This window comes from Bos indicus, chromosome 9 (genome assembly GCF_029378745.1).
Source record: "Bos indicus isolate NIAB-ARS_2022 breed Sahiwal x Tharparkar chromosome 9, NIAB-ARS_B.indTharparkar_mat_pri_1.0, whole genome shotgun sequence".
NCBI classification, from domain to species: Eukaryota; Metazoa; Chordata; class Mammalia; order Artiodactyla; family Bovidae; genus Bos; species Bos indicus.
Genome location: NC_091768.1, coordinates 39207538 through 39222889, shown reverse-complemented (window position 1 = coordinate 39222889; position 15352 = coordinate 39207538). Strand labels below are relative to the sequence as shown.

General features: G+C 36.0%; 1 protein-coding gene across 4 annotated transcripts in view; it reads right to left on the bottom strand.

Annotated features, from left to right (window-relative positions):
* REV3L (REV3 like, DNA directed polymerase zeta catalytic subunit) overlaps positions 1–15352 on the bottom strand; it is a 178244-nt gene that overhangs the window by 153233 nt on the left and 9659 nt on the right. The window contains exon 2 of one of the 4 annotated variants that reach the window (XM_070795490.1): positions 14384–14511. The exons of the other annotated variants lie outside the window; for them this stretch is intronic. The gene's annotated coding sequence lies outside the window, so the exon portion shown is untranslated. The remainder of the gene's footprint in view (positions 1–14383; positions 14512–15352) is intronic. 4 annotated transcript variants of the gene reach the window in all.

Genomic DNA, 15352 nt, shown 5'->3' with positions numbered 1-15352 from the left:
GTTATTGAATATCTGGTGGGGCTATAGTGGGAAATTAACATATTAAGCAAGAAACTCCCCATGATCAAGTTTACTTCAATTTTTAAAGAATCTGTATCTACTGGGGCATTTTGCCAAAAAAGTAAATGCTTTATGCATTTGACTCCTTGTCATTTTATGTGGCTATTCTCCAATATAAACTTGAGATGTCCGCATTTCAAAATCTGCCAAGTATTGGAACCTGGGTCAAACAAAACACTTCTACTCTCTGTGACAAGTTAAAATTTATCAATGAAAAGAAATCTTATTAGGTAAAGCTGAGATCACATAAAAGTGTTTACAATAAACCAGTTTATTTCCCCAAAAAAGTTTTTTTTTAAAGATACTAATACCCATTCCACACTACTAAGCTTCAGATGACAAATGCAAGGTTTTATTATGATTAAACTTTTAGACACTTGAAGCAGACATATCCAAAGACTTTCTCTGGGTTTAAATCTTACATACCTCAACTGATGAAAAACTGAGAGGCATATCTTGCTTTCCTCTGAGGTTAACATTCCTTTTTATTCATCTTCCTTATTTAAAAAAAAAAAAAAACTAGGTAAGTCTAATTTATCACTTTTGATGATTCCAAGCATCTGTATCCACTCAAAAAACTTTTACTCTGAAAAATATCCAAGTTTTTTTGGGTTTTGTTGTTGTTCTGTCGGTCAGTCATGTCTGACTCTTTGCGACCCCATGGACTGTGCAGCACACCAGGCTTCCCCGTCCTTCACTATCTCCTGGAGTTTGGTCAAACTCATGTCCGTTGAGTTGGTGATGCCATCCAACCATCTCATCCTCTGTCGTCCCCTTCTCCTCCTGCCTTCAATCTTTCCCAGCAACAGGGTCTTTTTCAGTGCGTCAGCTCTTTTCATCAGGTGGCCAAAGTATTGGAGCTATAGCATCAGTTCTTCCAATGAATATTCAGGGTTGATTTCCTTTAGGATTGACTGCTTTGATCTCATTGCCGTTCAAGGGACTCTCAAGAGTCTTCTCCAACACCACAGTTCAAAAGCATCAATTCTTTGGCTCTCAGTCTTCTTCATGGTCCAACTCTCACATCCATACATGACTACTGGAAAAACCAGTTTTGACTAGATGAACCTTTATCAGCAAATTAATGTCTCTGCTTTTTAATATGCTGTCTAGGTTTGTCATAGCTTTTCTTCCAAGAAGCAAGTATCTTTTAATTTCACAGCTGCAGTCTCTGTCCACAGCGATTTTGGAGCCCAAGAAAATAAAGGTCTTTCATTGTTTCCATTGGTTCCCTATCTATATGCCATGAAGTGACTGGACTAGATGCCATGATCTTAGTTTTTTGAATGTTGAGTTTTAAGCCAGCTTTTTCACTCTCCTCTTTTACCTTCAAGAAGCTTTAAGTTCATTTTATTTATAGTAATAGGTTTATTGATTTTTAATGATCTTAAAAAAAAGTCTCCTTTAAAAGGCATCCTATTTATATTTCCAAACCACTTTCTCAAACAACAAATTACAAAAACAAAGCAAAATAATGTTAGAGTCTTACTTATACTGTACCTCATGTGTATGTAACTCCACTCTCCAAGAGAGTAAAATAAACATCTGGGTCTAGCTACCTGGTAATGTGTTAATACTATTTTGTTATTCCAAATTAAGTATGTAAAGTTATAACTGCAACATAATTCAGAATGAAAATCCAATGAACTTCAAGTAATTAACACAGAAAAATCAGAATATACTGTGACATAAAAACTAAAACATATCTTACTGCATAAGTTACTGGATTATTATACTATATTCTATCTTCATAATTAAATAATTTTGGGCCATATCCAAGAATCTAATCAGACTAGTTTAAATTGGGGTAAAAATCATTACAAATTTATCCTTTACTAATAATCTAAAAGATCTCAGTACATGCTAAAAGGCATATACCTCTATACCACAACTTCACTTATTGACATATACTTAAGGAATAGCAACAGCAACTATTATCATTAAAGAAATTTCTCTAAAGATAAATCTCATCATATGGGGAGGTGAGGCGAGTATAGGAAAAAACAGAAAAAGCCCAGAACAAATCATACAAGAGCTATGAGACAGTATTTTACGATCTAACATACATATAATTGAAATCACACAAACAGAAGACAGAGAGAAAACAGGTCAAAAAAGAAAAGCAGATAATGACTGAGAATTTTCCAAACTAAAAGATATAAACCACAGAACCAAGAAGCTCAAAGAAAACCAAACAGACACAGCATTTTCAAAAGTAAAGACACATTATATTCAAAGTCAGAGAAAATCTTAAAAAGACCAAAAAAAAAGAACATTTAATACACAGAGAATCAAAGAATTAACAATAGAATGACATCTTTTTTTTTGGCTGCACCATGCAGCTTGTGGGATCTTAGTTCCCCAACCAAGGATCAAACCTAGGCCCTGGCAGTGAAAGCAACAAATCCTACCCACTTGAGCACCAGGGAATTCCGGAGACTGACATCCTTTAAGTACTAAAAGAAAAAAAGGCAACCTACAATTTCATACTCAGCAAAACATATTTTATTAAAATGAAGGAAAATAAAAGAGAAAAATATTTTCTCTTTCAGAAAATAAAAAAACTGAGTAATTCATTACCACTAGATTTGCCCTAAATTATAAAGGAAGTTTTTCAAGCAGATGGAATATGACAGCAGACAAAAGATTTTAACCACACAAAGAAATCAACAACACTAGAAATGACAAATGAAAGTAAATATAAAACCTCATTTATTTCTTATTTGTAATTTCTCTAGAAGATAACTGTCTGAAACAAAAATATGTGTACTAAGTTCTGATAACATGCATTCAGTTCAGTTCAGTCACTCAGTCATGTCTGACTCTTTGCAACCCCATGGACTGCAGCACACCAGGCCTCCCTGTCCATCACCAACTCCTGGAGTTTACTCAAACTCATGTCCATTGAGTTGGTGATGCCATCCAATCATCTCATCCTCTGTTATTCCCTTCTCCTCCTGCCTTCAATCTTGCCCAGCATCAGGGTCTTTTCCAATGAGACAGTTCTTCGCATCAGGTAGCCAAAGTATTGGAGTTTTAGCTTCAACATCAATCCTTCCAATGAACACTCAGGACTGATCTCCTTTAGGATGGACTGGTTGGATCTCCTGCAGTCTAAGGGACTCTCAAGAGTCTTCTACAACACCACAGTTCAAAAGCATCCATTCTTCGGCGCTCAGCTTTCTTTATAGTCCAACTCTCACATCCATACATGACTACTGGAAAAACCATAGCCTTGACTAGACAGACTTTTGTTAGCAAAGTAATGTCTGCTTTTTAATATGCTGTTTAGGTTGGTCATAACTCTAACATGTATAAAAGTGTCATATGTCTGCATGACAACAAATCCACAAAGGACAAGCAGGAAGGATCGGAGTAAATAGTTTTAAAATTCTCATAGTATGTTGCTGCTGCTGCTAAGTCACTTCAGTCGTGTCCGACCCTGTGCGACCCCATAGATGGCAGCCCACCAGGCTCCTCATCCCTGGGATTCTCCAGACAAGAACACTGGAGTGGGTTGCCATTTCCTTCCCCGATGCATGATAGTGAAAAGTAAAAACGAAGTCGCTCAGTCGTGTCTGACTCTTGGCAACCCCATGGACTACAGCCTACCAGGCTCCTCTATTCATGGGATTTTCCAGGTAAGAGTACTGGAGTGGGTTGCCATTGCCTTCTCCTCTTTGTGTGTGTGTGTGTGTGTGTGTGTGTGTGTGTGTGTGTGTGTGTGTGTGTGTGTGTGTGTGTGTGTGTGTGTGTGTGTGTGTGTGTGTGTGTGTGTGTGTGTGTGTGTGTGTGTGTGTGTGTGTGTGTGTGTGTGTGTGTGTGTGTGTGTGTGTGTGTGTGTGTGTGTGTGTATAAATATATAAATATAATTATATACTATTATATAATGGAAGACTTGCTTGGTTACAAATGTATATTACAAACCCTAAGACTACCACTAAATTAATTTCAAAAAGAGGTACAAATAAATAAGCAGATAATAGCAGATAAATATCAAAATTAAATAACATGTCATCTGGTACCAAAATCAGTGTTTCTTAGAACACAAAAAGAAGTAAGACACTATCAAGAAGCATGACAGCTGAAACGGTAGCCCAGCCTGCTTTTAATACTAAACTGATAGAAAAGTCAAAAAGCATTGACCAGCGCAAACATACCATGATGAACGCAGCTATTTATAATAGATGGGAATAATAAAAAATATCCAGGTAATACAAGAGAAAAAACACAAAAAACAGACAGAATAACAGAAAACAGCTGGCAGAGTGGTAGATTTTAGTTCGATCATATTATTAATTACATTAAATATAATAAACCTAAATATATCAATTAAAAGAGACTGTTAGATTAGATAAACAATTAAGTCCAACTGCATACTGTCTAATTTCTCAGGTAGCTCCAGAGGTAAAGAACCTGCTTGCCAATGCGGGAGACATAAGAGACATGAGTTCAGTCCCTGGGTTGGAAAGATCCTCTGGAGGAGGGCATAGCAACTCACTCCAGTATTCTTATCTAGAGAATCCTATAGACAGAGGGGCCTGGTGGGCTACACTCCATAGGGTTACAAAGAATCAGAAACAACCAAAGCAACTTAGCACGCACACATATACCGTCTGTAAGAAACCCATTTAAAAAATAAAAGCCTAAGTAGGTTGAAAGTAAAAGGATGGGAAAAGCTATGTTAGGAGACAATTCTCCATGGGTCTCTGTTATGGTATCTGTCTATGAATCTACTACAGGTTGTAACTGACCTGCAACTACCTTCCACCTGTAGTTGCTCCTTAATAGTAGTCAATACGGAGAAGGCAATGGCACCCCACTCCAGTACTCTTGCCTGGAAAATCCCATGGACGGAGGACTGCAGTCCATGGGGTTGCTGAGGGTCGAATACCACTGAGCGACTTCCCTTTCACTTTTCACTTTCGTGCACTGGAGAAGGAAATGGCAACCCACTCCAGTGTTCTTGCCTGGAGAATCCCAGGGACGGGGGAGCCTAGTGGGCTGCCATTTATGGGGTCGCACAGAGTCGGACACGACTGAAGTGACTTAGCAGTAGTCAATAAAGTGGAATGTCAGAAATCTACCGTTGATAGCCAGCATTTATGAAACTTATGGCAAATTAAGTTACCACCTTTCAAGAAGACAAAATCTCAGGCACTTCACAATTCTTAACATGATATATACCATTTTAGAAAATAATCAAAAGAAAGCAGGAGTGGCTATATTAATAAACAGACAAGGAAGACTTACAGAATAAGAAACATTACCAGGGATTAATAAGTCCTTTCACCAAGAAAACATAATAATTCTAAATATACAAGGACATAATAAAAACTTCAAAACACATGAAGCAAAAACTGATAGAACTGAAAGAGGAACAGGCAAATCCACAAGTTGGAGACTGTAACACTCCTCTCAATATTTGAAAGATCAAGCAGATGATAAACATATGGAAAAATTCAACCTTACTATTGAGAGAAAATATACAAACTCACAACGAAAGAGATCATTTACACCTGTAAGAATTTATTTAAAACTTGAGAAGTTTGACAAATGTGAACACTGGTGAAGATGAGGGACATCAGAAACTCTAATAAACTGCTGGTGGGCAGTTTGATAGAACCACTCTGGAAAACAATTGGGCATTACCTAATAAAACAGAGAATGTGCACATTCTACCACAGCAATTCAACCCTTAGTATAAATTCTTATACATATGCACTTGAAGACATGCTAAATTCTTATACAAATGCACTACAAGGCATGTACAACAGTTTTCATAATGGCATTGCTAATAACTGAGGATCTGAATAACTGAGGATTCAAAAAAACAGGAAACAACTCAGATGTCCAAAGATAAGAGAATGAAGAAATAAAACTGATATATTCCTATAACACAATACTATACAGCAGTAAAAATGAATGAATTAGGGCTGTATAATACAACAGATAACGCCTTATAACATAATGTTGGGTTGGCGGGGGGTCACAGAAGAACAGATACACATAAATAACTCTAAAAAGATAAAAGCCAAATAATATATTGTTTAGAGATGTTTACAAATGAGGTAAAACTATAAAGAAAAACAAGGAAATGATTAGATAGGAGAGGAGAAGGCAATCAGAGACTTCAAAGATATTTGTAACGTTCTATTTCTTATTCTGAGTAGAAAAAAGATTTTAATTAATTTACTTATTTTAACTGGAGGCTAATTACTTTACAATATTGTGGTGGTTTTTGCAATACATTGACATGAATCAGCCACAGGTGTACATGTGTCCCCCATCCCAATAGCCCCCCATGTCCCTTCCCATCCCATCCCATCCCTCTAGGTTGTCCCAGAGCTCCAGCTTTGAGTGCCCTGTTTTCGAACTTGGACTGCTCATCTATTTCACATATGGTAATATACATTTTCAATGCTATTCTCTCAAATCATCCCACCCTCGCCTTCTCCCAGAGTCCAAAAGTCTGTTCTCTATATGTGTCTCTTTTATATTCTTTAATTTATACATATTATAGATATTCTTTTATTATATATTTATAATTAAAATTCATATTAAGAATAAGTAATAAATGTAGATTCACTTAGCAAATATTAAAAACAAAAAAACGTTAAACAAAATCACCAAATAAAGGACAATACCCCTGATGTTCCTCAACATTGAGAGGTACATGGCCACTCTAGATACCGGTTATACCTGGCCCGATATAAAACATGAAACAACATGCCAGCAAGGCAGTGTCAGGTAGTTACTCTTCAGCAGGAGTTTTCACACCCATTCAGGGAGTTTTCCCTTTGGCCTTCCAGGTGGCAGGTTAAGTAAAAGGAATGAAATCACAAAGGCTGGTGCAGTATTCAACTTAGCTTGGAAATACTGATTAGTAATCACCATCTTCATCTATAGACAAAGATTACCAGACACAGAATAAACTTGCTCAACTATAAGAGTTATACCCAGGGAAGCCCAAAGCAGTTGTCTCCCACTGCTATTAATATTTACAGTTTATTCACAGTCCTCCCAGTCCATATATATGTACTTTACTAACCATGATTCATTTTTATTAAAAGCAATGGTGCTCGGTTACACAACTGACATTCTATTTCTATCATTTCCAGGTGAATAAAGCTAGAGAGTTAACCCAAAACCAAAACAGTCCAAAAAAAAGAAAAGCTATTAATTCTTTACTCACACTAAGTGAGATCAAATTTAGAATGGTACTAAGCTAAACAGCTATTAATATATTTCACTTAAAATGCCAAAGATTTTAAGACACCATTAATTTTTATACTACTAAGAAAGAACATTCTTCCAATTAAATATGCCACACCACTGATTGGTGGCTTCCCTGATTTTTTACCAAATGAAAGAATCTGAATATGGGAAACCTGGGTTCAATAACCTGGGTTGGGAAGATCCCCCGGAGGGGTGCAAGGCAAACCACTCCAGTATTCTTGCCTGGAGAATCCCCATGGACAGAGCAGCCTGGCGGGCTACAGTCCAGGGGATCCAGAGAGTAGGACAGGACTGAGCAACTAAGCACAGCACAGCTGATAGCTCAGATGGTAAAGAATCTGCCTGCAATGCAGGAGACCTGGGTTCGATCCCTCGGTCAGGAAGATCCCCTGGAGAAGAAAATGACAACCCACTCCAGTATTCTCGCCTGGAGAATTCCATGGACAGAGGAGTCTGGTGGGCTACAGTCCATGGGGTCCCAAAAAGTTGGACATGACTGAGCGACTAACACTCTTTCTTTAACCACTGACTGTAAGCTACATCCCCTAATGAGCTATAAAAATGGGGAGGGGGAGATAAACATCTTAGATTCAACTGAATACAAAATAACTCTTCCAGTTTTCCACTAAAATATTTAAGATATGCTGCGTTATTCTCTCCTTTGGAGACAAAATCCATTCAAACAGAAACTGGTCCCCTACTAAAAACTTTCTAAGATGTGTTAGGCTGTATTTTCTCACTCAATACCAAGGTTATATTTTCTCACTCAGTACCTCTCCTTCTTCATCTACTCTAAAAACACAACTCTCACTATCAACAAAACTGGAGAACGGCTCTCTTCGTTCTGGATGCTAAATGAGCTTCCATCACTGATAAAAATCATCAGAAGTTGTAAGGGCTTTCATAACCTGGAGACTTTCACATAATGTTCTGGAGTAAAGACAGACAGACAGACAGACAGAAAGCACAGCAAGTTATCCCAGAGTAAGTCTGCTCCCACATGTCAGAGACTGTGCAGTCAGAATGGGGTAAAACAAATCTCAGTCCAGCACACAAAATGAATGTTTTCATCTAAGTGGGTTGTGCTCAACTACTAACTCTGAATAACTGGGAGGGCAATTCTATCAGTTTATAGGCAAAAGTGAAGACAATCAATTGGGCTTCCCATACTCTGTCAACTTGCAAACAACAGGACCAGATAAACAGCCTCTTGTTCACAGATAGATAAACTTGGGGCTTATACAAACATTAAGTACATCTTATTAAACTGCCAAAGAAATGAATCTGTAATGAAAAATGGTACCTGAAAATGTATTTAAGGCAATCAAAATCAATCAATCAATCAAACCTGGAGCTCAAGAAGGGGTATAAGTAGTATGGGATAAATAGATCAGCAGTGGTGCTGCATTCAGTTGCTCAGTCGTGTGGTGCTCCACACCAAGTTAATACATGGAGGTCAGTTTAAATTGCTCTGTTTAAATTTAATACTCCACCTCATGCAAAGAGTTGACTCATTGGAAAAGACTCTGATGCTGGGAGGGATTGGGGGCAGGAGGAGAAGGGGACGACAGAGGATGAGATGGCTGGATGGCATCACTGACTCAATGGACGTGAGTCTGAGTGAACTCCGGGAGTTGGTGATGGACAGGGAGGCCTGGTGTGCTGTGATTCATGGGGTCGCAGAGAGTCGGACACGAACTGAGCGACTGAACTGAACTGAACTGAAAGATTTTTTAAAGAGAAGATACACAGTTTAAAACATTCAACATTTATAAGATAGTCTTAAAAATTGGGAAGCTGAGAGTACAAAAATATAAAATAAGCTAAACTCCTTGTATTACATAAAAGAAAGTATTTTTTATTTGTTCCCAAATTTTGTAATTAAAGCTACAATTCTGTATATATGCTTTTTAAAATGCTTACTGCATCATGCTTTTTAATAAAACACATAAAACAGAGTCTATGCTGCAAAAAAACAGAAACCAACGAGTTTAGACTGATTTTAAAAAATTATCTATAACACTATTCAAATGCAGTCTATGAATGAACTGTTTGTTATAGGTTTGCAACAAGATAAGTATCAAACTAGAAACTCTTATAGTAGTTTGACAGGGGAATTCTATACCTGTTTAATAATCATTTAAAAAAAGGGAGCTTGTATTTTGCTTGTTGGGTTTTCTTTCTCATTTCATTTTTCTAGTACTTACTTTTAATGTATTTTAAATAAGTATCAGAAAAAAAGACATTCTTCACCACAATTAGTTTGAAAAGTAGTTATGTAAGACATATCAGTTATAAAGCTTTATGTGCCAAATAACATCAAAATATACAAAAGTTAAAATAGAGATGCAAAGAAAAAACAAAGAACAAAATAAAGTGGGAAAGTTTCATGACCTATTAGATTAAAATTAAGTAGAGAATGAAAACCAATTATGAAATGTCACATTTTCTTCAGGAAGTCATCTGTTATAAGATGTACCATCAGTTTAGAACCAGCTTTTCAGGAGAAGAAAAATAGCTGTGTTAAATGCACACAGTGTGAGGTGCATTAACCTCAGAAATACTAGAATTTTTAAAAAAAGAATTAATCAAGGAAATAATAGTAGAGCAACAATTTGGTATCAAATAAATAGAAAACTTTGCAACAAAACACTTATAAAGATATTGAAAATATTATAGACCCTAAAGAATACCTCAACAACTTTGAAAAATTACGAAGTATCTAAAGCATGGCAAAAACTGGTTTTCTATCATTTCCCACTATAAATTACTTAAGGATTCCTGTTTGCTTTTGCTTTTTTGATGCTCCTGGGTAAAACTATTATGAAGAAGGTTTGCCAATTTTAAAAACTTTTAAAAACTACATTAAATGACTTAAAACATGCTAATCTCTTCAGCCTTGCAGTTTTCTAATTCACTTCTATATAGAACTCCAGGGAAAAAGTCAAAGTATTCCATAATGTCAGATGCTGCTCTGCTATTCTCTTCCTAGCTCCTTATAACCTTATTAAAAATCCAGGATATTATTAGGATATGGGTAGCAGCATTATTTTGCTTTCTCAAAAAAGGTCACAGTCTGTCACAGTCTGTCTGTCTTTCTTCTTTGTGGCCCACTGGAAAAGTGCTGGCCTAACGTAGCCACCCTCATATAGCCATACGGTTGATTAGGTAAAAGCTGGCTAAAGAGATAAAGGGTTATATGAGAGCATTACCTGAAACACTACCACTATATATATGTGTGTATATACTGCACACATTACACACACAAAAACATACACACTGTACTAGACAAGACTCAAAGCAACATTATTAACAATTTATTCTAAGTAATAACACTAAAGTATTTTCCACCTATGCTATACACTCAATCATCTAAAACTTACCCTCCAAAGGATGATCCTACTTCTTAGACTGGTCTGTCAAAAGGACCGGTTCTCATGATAGAACCAAACTTATAAGAGAAAGAAGTGTACTGAAGATAGGATCCTTCTGAAACTGTTCATTTTAAGTCAGACTTTTGAAAGCTAAGTTTTCTTCCATTCCCATACCTAAAACTTAAACCAAGATTCAACTAAATGTGTTCTAAATGCCTCATTTAAGATACAAAAGTTTTTATAAAATGAAAAAATAAATGAAACGTATTTACCATAAGAACAAACTAGGAAAAATATTTGTAACTCAATTCACAGATAGGGACCAATTTTCCTAACATATGAAGAGCTCCTTGGAATGAACAATCAAAAGACCAAGACTCACAATAGAAAAGTGGGTAAAAGATAAACGAGTAGTACCCTGAGAAGGAAATACAAATGGTTCTCAAATATATGGAAGGACATTCAATCTCACTTGTAATAAAAGACTGTAAATTAAAACTACACTGAGATCCATATGTTTTATCTATTAGACTGATAAAGACCAAAATATCTGAGACCATAACCTTGGTGAAAATATGGAAAAAGTCTCATTATTGCTGGTGGGAAACTATAACACAGAAACCACCTTTGTATTATAGTTTTTCTTACCGGGACTATCTTTCTAAGACATTTTTAAAAATGTAGTACACAAGATATATTCAGCCTGGTGTGAGCTGTTGGTCATTAAAAAAAAAAATTAAAAATGTAGTACACAAGATATATTCAGCCTGGTGTGAGCTGTTGGTCATTAAAAAAAAAAAAACTATTGCAGTTATCTGCTTTTATAGAATATTGTTCACAAAATGAAACAGGTAGATAAGTTTATGAAACTTAGATGATAAAGTAGCAGTATTGACAACAGTACTGCTCCATCTGAGGTCACCTCATGACAGCTTATTGTGCACTTAGTGGGTGTTTAATTAAATTTTCTGGGTGAATGGGACCAAGAATGATGCTGAGGGATGATCAAAATGGTGTAAAACAAGTGAGAATAAGAAATTAACTAAATTTATCTGAATTGGTAAATTAATTGCTTAAACACTATACTTTTTCAAGAACAAAGCACTGTACACTGACAAATGTTTCCTGAAAAATGAGTCAGCAAGCAACAGAGGTATAGCGTACTTTAGCAGTAATGGTCCCCTAGTGAGTCACACAGTTAGGAAACTCCTCCCACACCAACTCCGGTCCTGGCTACATGATCTGAAGGCTAGCTGCTGGAAACACATGGATCTCCATCACTCTAGCACGAATATCCAGACTATGAGTGACACCATTCTAGGCCAAATAGCTTCCAGATGACCACTCAGCTGACCCAGCCACATAAGCAAGCCCAGCCAGAAGCAGGAGCAGAATTGCTGAACTGAGCCCATGCCAGAATGATGGGCTAACAAATGGCTATTGTTTTATACACTAAATCTTGGGGGAGTTTTGTTATATAAAAATCGATACCAGTGGGGAGGTGAATAGGATTGGTGGTCAAGGAAAATTTTTGCTTTACCTGTTTTCTGCTTTTTAAATTTCACAAGAGCATATTCATATACTATTTAATTAACTTATAAAAATATTTTTATATCAGACTGATGTTATAGTAAAGCCCTACTATCACCTTATAAACACATATACATAAAACAAAATAATTCAGTCCAAATGGGAAAATGAATTTGAAAGGAGACATTAATATTGCTCAGGAAAAACAGGGTCAGTACAAAGTTGCAGGGTATATTTAATACAAAAAAAAAATTAGTGAATAAGAATACATTCATGATCAATGTCTTAATAATGGCTATTATCAGATTCTGGAAGTATTAGGAGACATACATCTCAGATTTTGCTTCCCTGCTTCTTCTGTTTATGCAGCTAACGACCTAGTACATATTCCCTCATTTTAGTTCTCACATGCTATGAAGTAAACATAAGCTGAATAACTTCAGGCAAAAGTTAATTAACCTCTTCATGCCTCATTTCCTCAACTGTAAAATGGGGATAAAAGTACTTAGTTTACAGAGTTGTGAAAATTAAAACACTTAGAATAAGACACTCAATAAGGGCTCAATAAATGATCTATAACCTCTGTTAGTAAAATGATGTAAACTTAAGGTCTTTTGACTAACTTGGCTTCTATTTTATAACCACTAAGCATCATCAACCAAAGTGTGATACATCAAAATTAATTTGAAAAATTTTCCTAAAGACTTCGTTTTAAAAAAAAAAAAAAAGACAATCTTATTAAAATGCAAAACAAAACCTGGGAATATTTTTTTTTTTTAATGAAGAAAACGGAAACTCCAAACAATAACAAATTCATTTGGTCCACATTTCACAATTCTAAATGGGTTTAAAAACCAAAGGTTTCAATTTGCGTGTGTGTTACAAATTCAGAAAAGGCAAAAAAAGGGAGGGATAGTTCCTACTGTCGCCTTTGCAATGGCCTCTGGCACAGACACCTCCAACTCATTCTACTACCATTTAAAACAACAAAAAAAGAAGACTTTAGAAAATAAGGCTCTTTCATAAGAAATACACTTAAACTGCAATATTGGAAAACTGTAGTTACTCCTTGATCAATGGCTTAACACTGCCCTTTTTCAGGGCAAGATCAGGCCTGGATAGTTTTCTGTCTATATATGTATACATCAACAATTTTAAAAAAGAAAAATCAAGCCTGGGTAGGGTACTTAAAAAAAAAAAAAAAAAAAAGACGATTTTTCAAGTGTTTTAAACTGGTAATCACCTAGACTTTAGACATGTGAGTCAATGACCAACTGGAAAAAGCCTTATACCACAATGTACAGGTAGTTTAGTATGTCCTATTGTGAGGAATGAATAAATGCTACAAAAATTCCATTTTTCATTCCAACTCAACTCAATTTAAAGAGCACCTGGTATACACCTAGTAATGTGGCAGATTCCAGACTTAGAAGGGCTGCTGCTGAGTCACTTCAGTCATGTCCAACTTCGTGTGACCCCATAGATGGCAGCCCACCGGCTCCCTCGCCCCTGGGATTCTCCAGGCAAGAACACTGGAGTGGGTTGCCATTTCCTTCTCCAATGCATGAAAGTGAAAAGTGAAAGGGAAGACGCTCAGTCGTATCCGACTCTTAGCGACCCCATGGACTGCAGCCCACCAGGCTCCTCCATCCATGGGATTTTCCAGGCAAGAGTACTTAGAAGGGTTAGAAAAGAAAGAAGTACTTAGAAGGGTTAGAAAGAAAATAATAGTTATGTTACTATATATGCCAGACAGCTGCTGGTTACTAGTATTTAATCATAATCATCCAGTGAGGTAGAAATTACTAAAACTCATTTTACAGAGGAGGAAATTAAGGCTCACAGAAATAAAATAACTTGTCCAGGGTTTCTCAGCAGGAGTAGGGTCCTGGAATAGGGGTGTGGGGCAGGAGGAACACGAGGGTAGTGCCAAATGACTATTCCTACAGACAAATACAACACTCAGTGTAGTCAGTCCTTTATCAGCAATGTGAAAGGAGGCTAGGACTGTGGGAAACCAAAGAGGATCTTTTGGGAATGGGCAAAGGAGTCACAGAGGCTTTAAAGTGGTTAATCTTTGAGTTGTTACTTTAAGGATGAGTAGATTTATAAACTTCAATGCCAAGGTTCACTCCCACCTCCCCTCATCCCCAATATATCAACCAAAATAAATTACTTACTTGAAATTGAGAAAAACAATTTTGAGAGAAATCTTCCTCAGATATTTTATTCCATAGTTTTAAAACAAATAATATGATGACAGATTAATTTTTAGGTTGCTTTTATGTGGCTTGTCTTGGTTTTTATTCTGAAATGAAATTTAGATTAGTCATTTTCTTGTTCTGAGAAACTAGGAGTATGCCAACATGTTTTAACTTCACATTTTTTTTCACATATCAACATGTATTCTTACTTACAGAGTCTTTCATTTCACCATCTCAAACAATAGCTAATTTAATATATAAATTTACTTTTAAGTATAAATATATATGCAAAATAAGATAGTTCTTTTAATTCTTGTTATACTTCCTTGTTAATTATAATAAATAGAAGAAAAATAGAAAACTGTTGTTAAACTGTTATATATTACACAAGCATTTTTGAGGTTACACGCTTTTTTAAATTCTTTGAATCATTTATATAGTAAATGCTCTCTTAACCCAAAGAAAATTAAATAACTGTCCCCAAGGAAACTGACCTCAAAATCTTGGTACTTCCCACAGCTATCATCTAAAAAGAAAACAGAATTGGACCAAAAAACCCTTAAATTTTCCAAAGACAATTACTGCTCTTTTTTCTCCAAATTTACACTGTTAGGCATATATTCAATTTCTGCTGCAGAAAACAGTCCAGTTTGCCAATACTAATTAAGCAACAAAATATTTTTCACTCAAAAACGAAATACTTAAAAATCTACCAAGAACTGGAAAAAACACAGGTCATCTGGAAAACTTTAAAAATGACAAAAAATAAAAACAAAAAATACCTCACCCAACCACACACCAAAAGGTTACACCGACTGTCGTTAAGAGGGTTTTACTTATAATTTGTTTTAGCTTCAAAATGCACCTACTTTATGTCCAGACAGTGAAGAATTTTTCTTTAAATTGCCTAAGACACCTACTCCTGCCTTATCTGGAAATTCTACG